Source organism: Ylistrum balloti, unplaced genomic scaffold, assembly GCF_031769215.1.
Source record: "Ylistrum balloti isolate Yb309-2 unplaced genomic scaffold, AGI_CSIRO_Ybal_v1 Utg371592, whole genome shotgun sequence".
Classification (NCBI taxonomy): Eukaryota; Metazoa; Mollusca; class Bivalvia; order Pectinida; family Pectinidae; genus Ylistrum; species Ylistrum balloti.
This window is the reverse complement of record NW_026782818.1, coordinates 10505-22487: the sequence shown is the minus strand read 5'-3', so window position 1 is coordinate 22487 and position 11983 is coordinate 10505.

The following is an 11983-nucleotide window of genomic DNA, read 5'->3' as shown; positions in this document are numbered from 1 at the left end:
ACAGACATCACTAGTTTGATGTGGACAGACACCTGTGTTTACACATCACTTGTTTGGTGTGGACAGACATCTGTGTTCACTAGTTTGATGTGGACAGACATCTGTGTTCACACATCACTAGTTTGGTGTGGACAGACATCTGTGTTCACACATCACTAGTTTGATGTGGACAGACATTTGTGTTCACACATCACTAATTTTGTATGGACAGACATCACTAGTTTGATGTGGACAGACATCTATGTTCACACATCACTAGTTTGATGTGGGCAGACATCTGTGTTCACACTTCACTAGTTTGATGTGGACAGACATCTGTGTTCACACTTCACTAGTTTGATGTGGACAGACATCTGTGTTCACACTTCACTTGTTTGATATGGACAGACATCTGTGTTCACACATCACTAGTTTGATGTGGGCAGACATCTGTGTTCACACATCAGTAGTTTGATGTGGACAGACATCTGTGTTCACACATCACTAGTTTGATGTTGACAGACATCTGTGTTCACACATCACTAGTTTGATGTGGACAGACATCTGTGTTCACACATCACTAGTTTGATGTGGACAGACATTTGTGTTCACACATCACTAATTTTGTATGGACAGACATCACTAGTTTGATGTGGACAGACATCTGTGTTCACACATCACTAGTTTGATGTGGACAGACATCTGTGTTCACACATCACTAGTTTGATGTGGGCAGACATCTGTGTTCACACTTCATTTGTTTGATATGGACAGACATCTGTGTTTACACATCACTAGTTTGGTGTGGACAGACATTACTAGTTTGATGTGGACAGACATCACTAGTTTGATGTGGACAGACATCTGTGTTCACACATCACTTGTTTGATGTTGACAGACATCACAAATTTGATGTGGACAGACATTACTAGTTTTTGATGTGGACAGACATCTGTGTTCACACATCACTAGTTTGGTGTGGACAGACATCTGTGTTCACACATCACTAGTTTGATGTGGACAGACATCTGTGTTCACACATCACTTGTTTGGTGTGGACAGACATTTGTGTTCACACATCACTAGTTTGGTGTAGACAGACATCTGTGTTCACACATCACTTGTTTGGTGTAGACAGACATTTGTGTTCACAAATCACTAGTTTGGTGTAGACAGACATCTGTGTTCACACATCACTAGTTTGATGTGGACAGACATCTGTGTTCACACATCACATGTTTGGTGTGGACAGACATCTGTGTTCACACATTGCTAGTTTGATGTGGACAGACATCTGTGTTCACAAATCACTAGTTTGGTGTAGACAGACATCTGTGTTCACACATCACATGTTTGGTGTGGACAGACATCTGTATTTATACATCACTTGTTTGATGTGGACAGACATCTGTGTTCACACATCACTTGTTTGATGTGGACAGACATCACTAGTTTGATGTGGACAGACATCTGTGTTCACACATCACATGTTTGGTGTGGACAGACATCTGTGTTCACACATCACTAGTTTGGTGTAGACAGACATCTGTGTTCACACACCACTAGTTTGATGTGGACAGACATCACTAGTTTGATATGGACAGACATCTGTGTTTGAACATCACTAGTTTGGTGTGGACTGACATCACTAGTTTGATGTGGACAGACATCTGTGTTCACACATCACTAGTTTAATGTGGACAGACATTACTTGTTTGATATGGACAGACATCTGTGTTCACAAATCACTAGTTTGGTGTAGACAGACATCTGTGTTCACTAGTTTGATGTGGACAGACATCTGTGTTCACACATCAAATGTTTGGTGTGGACAGACATCTGTGTTCACACATCACTAGTTTGGTGTAGACAGACATCTGTGTTCACACATCACTAGTTTGATGTGGACAGACATCACTAGTTTGATATGGACAGACATCTGTGTTTGAACATCACTAGTTTGGTGTGGACTGACATCACTAGTTTGATGTGGACAGACATCTGTGTTCACACATCACTTGTTTGATGTGGACAGACATCTTTGTTTATACATCACTTGTTTGATGTGGACAGACATCTGTGTTCACACATCACTAGTTTGATGTGGACAGACATCACTTGTTTGATATGGACAGACATCTGTGTTCACAAATCACTAGTTTGGTGTAGACAGATATCTGTGTTCACCAGTTTGATGTGGACAGACATCACTAGTTTGATGTGGACAGACATCTATGTTTGAACATCACTAATTTGGTGTGGACTGACATCACTAGTTTGATGTGGACAGACATCTGTGTTCACTAGTTTGATGTGGACAGACATCTGTGTTCACACATCACTAGTTTGATGTGGACAGACATCTGTGTTCACACATCACTAGATTGATGTGGACAGACATCTATGTTCACACATCAATTGTTTGGTGTGGACAGACATCTGTGTTCACACATTGCTAGTTTGGTGTGGACAGACATCTGTGTTCACACATCACTAGTTTGGTGTGGACAGAAGTCTGTGGTCACACATCACTAGTTTGGTGTAGACAGACATCTGTGTTTGAACATCTCTAGTGTGGTGTAGACAGACATCTGTGTTTGAACATCTCTAGTTTGGTGTGGACAGAAGTCTGTGGTCACACATCACTTGTTTGGTGTAGACAGACATCTGTATTCACACATCACTAGTTCAGTGGGGATGCATATTTGCTGTCACACATCCATATTGATTGTCACACATCACTAGTTTGACAGATATTTGTCATCAGACATAGGTTTGATATGGATGGCTAGACATTGGTTGTCACATGTCACTAGTTTGATGTCATCAGACATAACAAGTTTGATATGGACAGACATCTGTGTTTGAACATCACTAGTTTGGTGTGGACTGACATCACTAGTTTGATGTGGACAGACATCTGTGTTCACTAGTTTGATGTGGACAGACAACTGTGTTCACACATCACTAGTTTGATGTAGACAGACATCTGTGTTCTCACATCACTAGTTTGATGTGGACAGACATCTGTGTTCACACATCACTAGTTTGATGTGGACAGACATCTATGTTTGAACATCACTAGTTTGGTGTGGACTGACATCACTAGTTTGATGTGGACAGACATCTGTGTTCACTAGTTTGATGTGGACAGACATCTGTGTTCACACATCACTAGTTTGATGTGGACAGACATCTGTGTTCACACATCACTAGATTGATGTGGACAGACATCTATGTTCACACATCAATTGTTTGGTGTGGACAGACATCTGTGTTCACACATTGCTAGTTTGGTGTGGACAGACATCTGTGTTCACACATCACTAGTTTGGTGTGGACAGAAGTCTGTGGTCACACATCACTAGTTTGGTGTAGACAGACATCTGTGTTTGAACATCTCTAGTGTGGTGTAGACAGACATCTGTGTTTGAACATCTCTAGTTTGGTGTGGACAGAAGTCTGTGGTCACACATCACTTGTTTGGTGTAGACAGACATCTGTATTCACACATCACTAGTTCAGTGGGGATGCATATTTGCTGTCACACATCCATATTAATTGTCACACATCACTAGTTTGACAGATATTTGTCATCAGACATAGGTTTGATATGGATGGCTAGACATTGGTTGTCACATGTCACTAGTTTGATGTCATCAGACATAACAAGTTTGATATGGACAGCTAGACATTGGTTGTCACACACAACTTGTTAGATATCAGTCAACAATCATTTGTTACTTCATCTTTACATGCAATAAATTGTATGACATTGAAATGTAGACTGTGTTTGTCTTATATTTTCATTAACAACAATTTTTACACAAAATATTTGCACAATGACAGAGTGAAGCATATTGAGACAAAGTGTAACACATCGACATTTTGTAACCCATTGACACACTGTAACACATTGGCACATAGTGTAACACATTGACACATTGTAACACATTGGCACATGTGTAATACATTGACATAGTGTAACACAATGACACAATGTAACACATTGACACCATGTAACACATTGACACTTTGTAACCCATTGACACAGTGTAACACATTGACATAGTGTTACACATTAAAATAGTGTAACACATTGACACTCTGTAACACATTGACACACTGTATCACATTGACACTTTGTAACACATTGACACTGTAACACATTGACACTCTGTAACACATTGACACACTGTATCACATTGACACAGTATAACACTTTCTCACAGTGTAACACATTGACAGTGTAACACTTTCTCATAGTGTAACACATTGGCAGTGTAACACTTTCTCATAGTGTAACACATTGACACAGTAACACATTGACACTCTGTAACACATTGACACACTGTATCACATTGACACAGTATAACACTTTCTCACAGTGAGCTTAAATAGGTATGAATCAATCCAACAGACTGGAGGCGGGTTCTTCAAAGATTTATTATAGGTAATCAGTCTACCGGTTTCGCCCTTCTAATTGGGCTTCATCAGGACAACATTACCTTGAGAAATATCCCTAAAGTATACTTAGGGCGGGCAAATTTACATTGTTACTTATGACGTGATTAATTACGATCGATAACTCTATAAATTATTATGAACATATAATGTCTGTCAGTATCCTTCACGGTTATATCTGTACAATTATAAACAAAAAAGTTAGTATGAGCAATTAACTCAGTTCATTGATTCTCCTCTAAGCACAGCGTTGACATGGATTCTGACTGGTACTTCAATTCCCGGTAATTCACGCGCTTCTCATCTTCCACTTCGGATGAATTGGGGGTCGAGGCCGTGCTATCTGAATCGCTTAAAGCCAAGTCCTGCTTCAATAAATCAATGGCTTCCTCCAATACTGGTCTCATCGGGGGGGCCGCTGATGTTGATTTTGGTTGCTGGCTGTATTCTAAATCTAGCGTTCTCCAGTTGTTTTTTGGTGAGTACTTCGAACGGTCTTTTGCTGTCTGGTTTGACCGCTTCCTGTCTAGCTTTATCCTCGTAAACCTCAGGTTCGACGACGTAACCTGGATGGAAATTCTTCATATGTCTCTTGTAATCACCATCTCTGCCAAATGTTTTTTTGCATATCTTACATTTGTACCAGGTTTTGATGGCCACGTGGGCCACATTAACATGTCTTCTTAAATTCCTTATGGAGGCATAAGATTTACCACATAGAATACACGGTATTCTTATGGATCTGGTGGGTTTGGTTTTGGTTACCTGCTTCTGTGGAATTTTCTTGAGGTTCGGCATTATGATATCAAGTTTAGGCCTTCCGGCTGTCGTGTACGTAAGATCCTAATCCAGCTTTCTTCAGTCCGTAGACGGCAGTTGATGTTGTTGACGTCGGTCACTATGCCGGTAACTATAACGTCATCGTCATTGTGACCTGGCGACGTAAAATGCCGCGCTACGGGTTTCTCTTGATTCCCGTGTATAATATCATATAAATGGTTTCGGATCCTGGTATTAATAGTAGTAGAAGTCTGACCTACGTATTGGATCCCACATATCTTACAGGTAATCAAGTTATACTGTGGCTCCATAACAATGCAAGGTTCATCGCAAGGCTTCTTATAACCACTTATTTTGTTCATTGGAATCTATTTGTCATTTTAAGCAAACATTATTTGTCAAATTTGGCATAAGAAAAAAGTTATGATCAATCAAAGAAAAATGTTATTTTTTCTTGATTTTTAGAACAAAGTTTGATCTTAGGAGTGTTTCAAACACTTCCAGTTTCAGTGCACCCAAGCGCTTTTAAAATAATTTGACCCCTTATATTTGCTGTTCTTAGCCAAAAAATTGAAGAAATTTGTGACCGGTGACTAAGGTTAGCAGGTATTATAATTAGACATGTACATTTTTTAAGTCAATCCATCAAAAACAAGACTAGCATGGTGTTAACCATCTTTAAGTATGAGGTATGCTAGATGAGATTAATGTCCACAGTCTCTACGTGTCTACGGTGTAATCAAGCCAGATTTGGTGTATGTGGTCTTCATGTGAAATGTAGTATGCCTCTTATAACTATCTTCAGGTTGGACAATATGCATTCTTCTTGGGGGATGTAAAAAAGACAAGTCTGCAGTAGAGTCAAGGGTTCTGTGGAGGGATGTAACAGGCTTTCAAGTGGGCCCTTATTTTCCTGATTTTCATAATCCATATTAGTTAAGACTTATGGAATTAATGAAATCTACCCTTAGTTGCTTTCAGTACTTTGATAAAGTGTACTGCTTAGAAGACATGTTGGTGGTTATCAAGTGCGGTACTCAGCATTGTCTCGGGCCATGCCCATGCTGGTCTATCTTAATATGGTGAGTATATCATAGCTATAAATATTCTGATACCAATGAATACCAACTGAGGTATATCAAATATGGTCTTTGTCTTATATTAGAAATAGAAGCATATTATTCTTTGCTATGCTCATAGCACACCATTTGTGGTAAAGCTACAGCTTTTGCATTACAGTTTGATGAGACAAGAACAGTTAAGAGTAAAAAACAATGTGACAATCTTCTGAGATGCTGGCCTGTTGATAGAGAAGTGGTTGTCCAGTTTCCGAAAGCATTATTTTTCCGCCATGACTATGAAAATGATGTTGCTAAAAAATTGCAAACATTGCAAGAAGATGAATTTCAAATTCCTTTATCAAAGTTCCTCAATATAGGTTCAGATGACCCAAACGTTAACAAAACAATATGGAGCTGTCTTAATGAAGAGAAAGTACGAATGGAACCTCCAGAATTAATGCAGGTTATTCCGTGTTATCTCCATGTACCTCATAATGCACTTAAGGAAAGCTTATCGGCTTATGGATCTCAGGCAGAAGAACTAGCCATTGACATATTTTACTACTTCAGACTTTTCCCATTCAGACGGGACGACTTTGCCACGATTCAGGAAGATGCTGGTTTCACTGAGCAAATGTTTATCAGACACCTACAGTGTATATGGCTTACTCTTATCCCTGCTGTATCAAGGGTGGTGAAGAACTGGGATGCATTGAAGCAGTACTTCCTTACTGAACTTCCAAAGTCAAAATGCTGGAAACAAATTCAGAAAAATGAAAAGTAGATCAGAATAGCCAAAAAGTTAAATGATCCAAAAGTGGAACTGGTGTTCTTGATTGAATTGGAGCCATTGTTTTCAACCGATTCCAGAAAGAGGAGCCACTCGTTCATCTACTGCCTGAAGAAATGGTTAGGTTGATGAAGTCTTTCAAGTGAAGGTTTCTGAAGACCGATTGTTTTGAGAACAAAGCCTGTAGCATTCTGGAAAACCTTGATGTATGGAACGTTGAAAATCAGCTTCCTGAAAGAAAAATAGAATTTGGAGACAACAAAAGAACCACTCTTCAAACATTAAAAACTGATAAGCAAAAATGCCTGTGTTGTCGATGAAGAAATTTTACAGGACAATCATTGAATACTTGCAAAGACAGTTGCCAATAAACTCGGAGCTGCTTCAGGATTTAGAGTGTGTACATCCCCTGTTACAAAAGGAGGAAAAAGGAGTCAGTTGTATAAGAAGAGTTGCACAGAAAATGATTCAGGTCATTTCCTCTAATGAAATAGCAACTGTGACCGATGAGTGGAAGATTTATAAGGCAATGGCAATACCCAAAGACTGGATAGAAAAGGAGGTTGATAGTGAAGGTCAAATTGTTTTCTGCAGGATTCACCATTTCTGGAACAAAGTCCTACAAGTCAAGACATGTTCAGGAATTGTTTAATTCAAGTCACTAGAGAAGATTATAAATCGGCTCTTTGTCTTTCCCGATTATAAGATCGACTCTTTGTCTTGCCCATTGGATTGCTGAGGTAGAGAGAAGCTTTTCTGAAAACAAAAAACTGTTAGGTCTCTACTGTCAGAAAGCTCTTTGAATGGACTTAGAATGATAAAGGGTGCTGTCAACACACAGGCTGAAGGAAAGGTTCATCTAATGCCAATAAGTAATGGAATGAAACAAGCAGGACAGTGTGCTTATCAAGCATACAGTCAAAGGCTTCAAAAGGAAAGAGCAGACAAGGAACGAGTTCAAAGACAAAAAGAAAGGACACAGGAAGAAGCAGGAAGGCTAGCAGATGAAAGAAAACAATTGGAGGAAGCAGAGAAGAATTTAAAAGACAGAAAAAAGTTGGATGACAAAGAAAAAGATTTGACAAAATCAGAAAAAGAATTATCCTAGGAACTGAAAAGTGCTGAAAGACTGTTTAAGGAGGCAAATGATAGAGTAACAAAACGTATTAAGAATAAAAATCTTAAAGATGCGAGTGTTGCCCAAGATTTATATAAAGGAGCTCAAAAAGAGAAGTAAAGATACTAATAAAAAGTACCAAAAATGTTTGAAGCAGAGAGAGGAGATCAGTGCAAAGAGAAGAAAAGCTATGGATGAATACGCTAAGAATATTCTGCTCAATGCAACAAAGAATAGAACTTTAATGACTTTTTGAATTTGCAATCATCCTTGAACTGTGTACTTATGTTTCTATTGAATGTCCTGTGTTAAAATGTCTTAAAAAGAACCAGACATTCTTTCTATTGTTGTTACACATTACCTGTATACAAGTTATTATTGCATTCTTTTTGTAATTGTCATGTCTTTAAGGGAGTGTTTTGATAATTGAAATACACATGTTTATAATGATTATTGTGCATAATTATTTTGAAGCAGGATCTACATGTAAATATTGATTGCCAGGTTTGGAATGCATATAAAATAACTTTAGGTTCATTTACGATGAGTAACATAAATAAGCATGGTTGCCATTTGATTTCATACTTTGTTCTTATTTGTTGTAAGATTCAGCTTCTGTTTATTTGATGTAGCCAATGTGCATCCATTAAATGTATACTTTGCATTTGGTATGTGTTAATCCAAGGGAAACTGTTATCCTTTTATATGCAATAAAGGTTTTGTCTTTTTTTCAGCTTCAATTTGAATGCCGAATACCTGTTGATGGCCACTGGTATGATCTTCTGGGTTGGTAATTAGCTTTGATATTCTTGTAGTCATCCACCCAATAATGAGCACAGGTTAAATTTTGTATTTAAAACTGAATTTAACCCCATATTTTGTTAAAAAAAAAAAAAAAAAAACCTGCAGATTTGTCTTGCTTACATCCCCCTTCAGGACTCTTGACTCCTCTGCAGACTTGTCTTGTTTACATCTCCCCTCAGGACTCTTGACTCCTCTGCAGACTTGTCTTGTTTACATCTCCCCTCAGGAATCTTGACTCCTCTGAACACATGTCTTGTTAACATCCCCCCCCCCCCACAGAACCCATGACTCTACTGCAGACTTGTCTTGTTTACATCCCCCCTCAGGACCCTTGACTCTACTGCAGGCTTGTCTTGCTTACATCCCCCCACAGAACCCTCGACTCCACTACAGACTTGTCTTGCTAACATCCCCCCCTAACAGAACCCTCGACTCTACTGCAGACTTGTCTTGCTTACATCCCGCCCACAGAACCCATCATTCATCGGTGATTTAGTTAAACATGTCAATGTTTTAACTCAATTAAAAAAGCAAATTTGTTTAATAGGATGAAAAAAAAATCATGACGCCATCTTGATATTCAAAAGTAAACAGGTGCAATATGACAACAAATTTACATCGATTGAAACACTTCAATAGCCAGTCGAGTACGAAAGTTGTAGAAAAAACCAATAGACAACTTATATATATATATATATATATATATATATATATATAAGGTATTCCGTATACAAACTGCCTGAAGAAAATGGATATAACAAGAACATTTCTTTGTATGCTTTTATATAAAAAAAACTCCTTTTGATCATCCCTGATAACAAACGATTGTTTGGTTTTAGTAAATACAATTTCCATTATTTATAGATTAACTAGGTCATGGGTTTATTTAAGGTGTCATAAAACCGTCCATGCATACTTATAAGGGATATCTTACACAAACCGTGTCTATGTCTACCTACAAGTAACACACTGCCATGTCTCGACCTCTATCAAGAATATACCATGTCTTCATCTGTCTGACATACAGCATATCCAGATCTATCTTACACGAAACATGCATAGGTCATTATAACACCAAAATGTCTGTATAGCTTATATATAACATGCTTCGGTCTTGGCTACAAATCCTATCTAACACTGGGCATGTCTAGGTCTACCAAACACACACCATGTCTAGGTAAACCTAACACACACTATGTAACACAATGACACAGTGTAACACAATGACACACTGTAACACATTGACACAGTGTAACACAATGATACGCTGTAACACATTGACAGTGTAACACAATGACGCAGTGTAACACATTGACACAATGTAACACAATGATACGCTGTAACACATTAACACAGTGTAATACAATGATACGCTGTAACACACTGACACAGTGTAACACAATGACACACTGTAACACATTGACACAGTGTAACACAATGATACGCTGTAACACATTGACAGTGTAACACAATGACACAGTGTAACACATTGACACAGTGTAACACAATGACACACTGTAACACAATGACACAATGTAATACAATGACACACTGTAACACATTGACACAGTGTAACACAATGACACGCTGTAACACATTGACAAAGTGTAACGCAATTTCACATTGTAACACATTTCTTCTACATCGTCGAGCTACCATTCTAATATGTGCTGGTAATGTAATGTGGAAAGTGTCGCTAGAATCTAACTCGTAATTCAGGATTTTGAGTACTTCAACTACATTAAATACCGAAATTAACATTTGATTACTTTCAGTCTTGAGGCAGGTAACTTGCATGGTCACATGTCAAAATGTGTCGGTGTCTTGCTGAAGACAAGGAATATGTTATCAATATAATATATGTCCCAAAAAGACCTAAACCGTAAATAAAAGCTAACACGTACAGGGGTTTTATCCAGGAAACATAAATATAAGTTCGCTAAGTGGAGTCAAGGGTTCTGTGGGGGATGTTAGCAAGCCAAGTCTGCAGTGGAGTCAAGGGTTCTGTGGGGGGTTGTAAACAAGACAAGTCTGCAGTGGAGTCAAGGGTCCTGTGAGGGGATGTAAGCAAGACAAGTCTGCAGTGGAGTCAAGGGTTCTGTGGGGGAATGAAACAAGACAAGTCTACAGTGGAGTCAAGGGTTCTCTGTTTGGATATGAACATGACAACTCTGCAGTGGAGTCAAGGGTTCTGTGGGGGATGTAAGCAAGATAAGTTTGCAGTTGAGTCAATGGTCCTGAGGGGGATGTAAGCAAGACAAGTCTGCAGTGGAGTCAAGGGTTCTGTAGGGGGGTGTAAGCAAGACAAATCTGGCATGGAGTCATACAGAACCCTTGACTAGAAGTAGAAAAACCAATACAAACAACTTTATATATATATATATGAAAGGTAGTTCTGTATTCAAACTTTCTGAAGAAAAAATAAGAGAACAAGAGCATTACTTTGTATGTTGTTATATGAAAAAAAAATCCTTTTGATAATCCTATATTTCAAGATTTTAAAATCCAAAATAAAACAGAACCCCTGATACCTATCGATTGGTTATTTTCACTTAATATATTTTTTTAATAATTAATACATTAACTCCGTGATAGGTTTATTTAAGGTGTCATAAAACCATCCATGCATACTTATAAGGGAAATCTTACACGCACCGTGTCTATGTCTATCTAAAAGTAACACGCTGCCATGGCTCGATCTCAATCAAGAATATACCATGTCTTCATCTGTCTTTCACAAGTATATCCAGGTCTATCTAACACACACCATGTCTAGGTCTATCTCACACACACCATGTATAGGTCTATCTAACACACACCATGTCTAGCTCTATTTAACACACACCATGTCTAGGTCTATCTAACACCCACTATGTCTAGGTCAATCTAACACACGCCATGTCTAGGTCAATTTAACACATACTAAGTCTAGGTCTATCTAATCCACACCATGTCTGGGTCTATCTAACACACACCATGTCTAGGTCA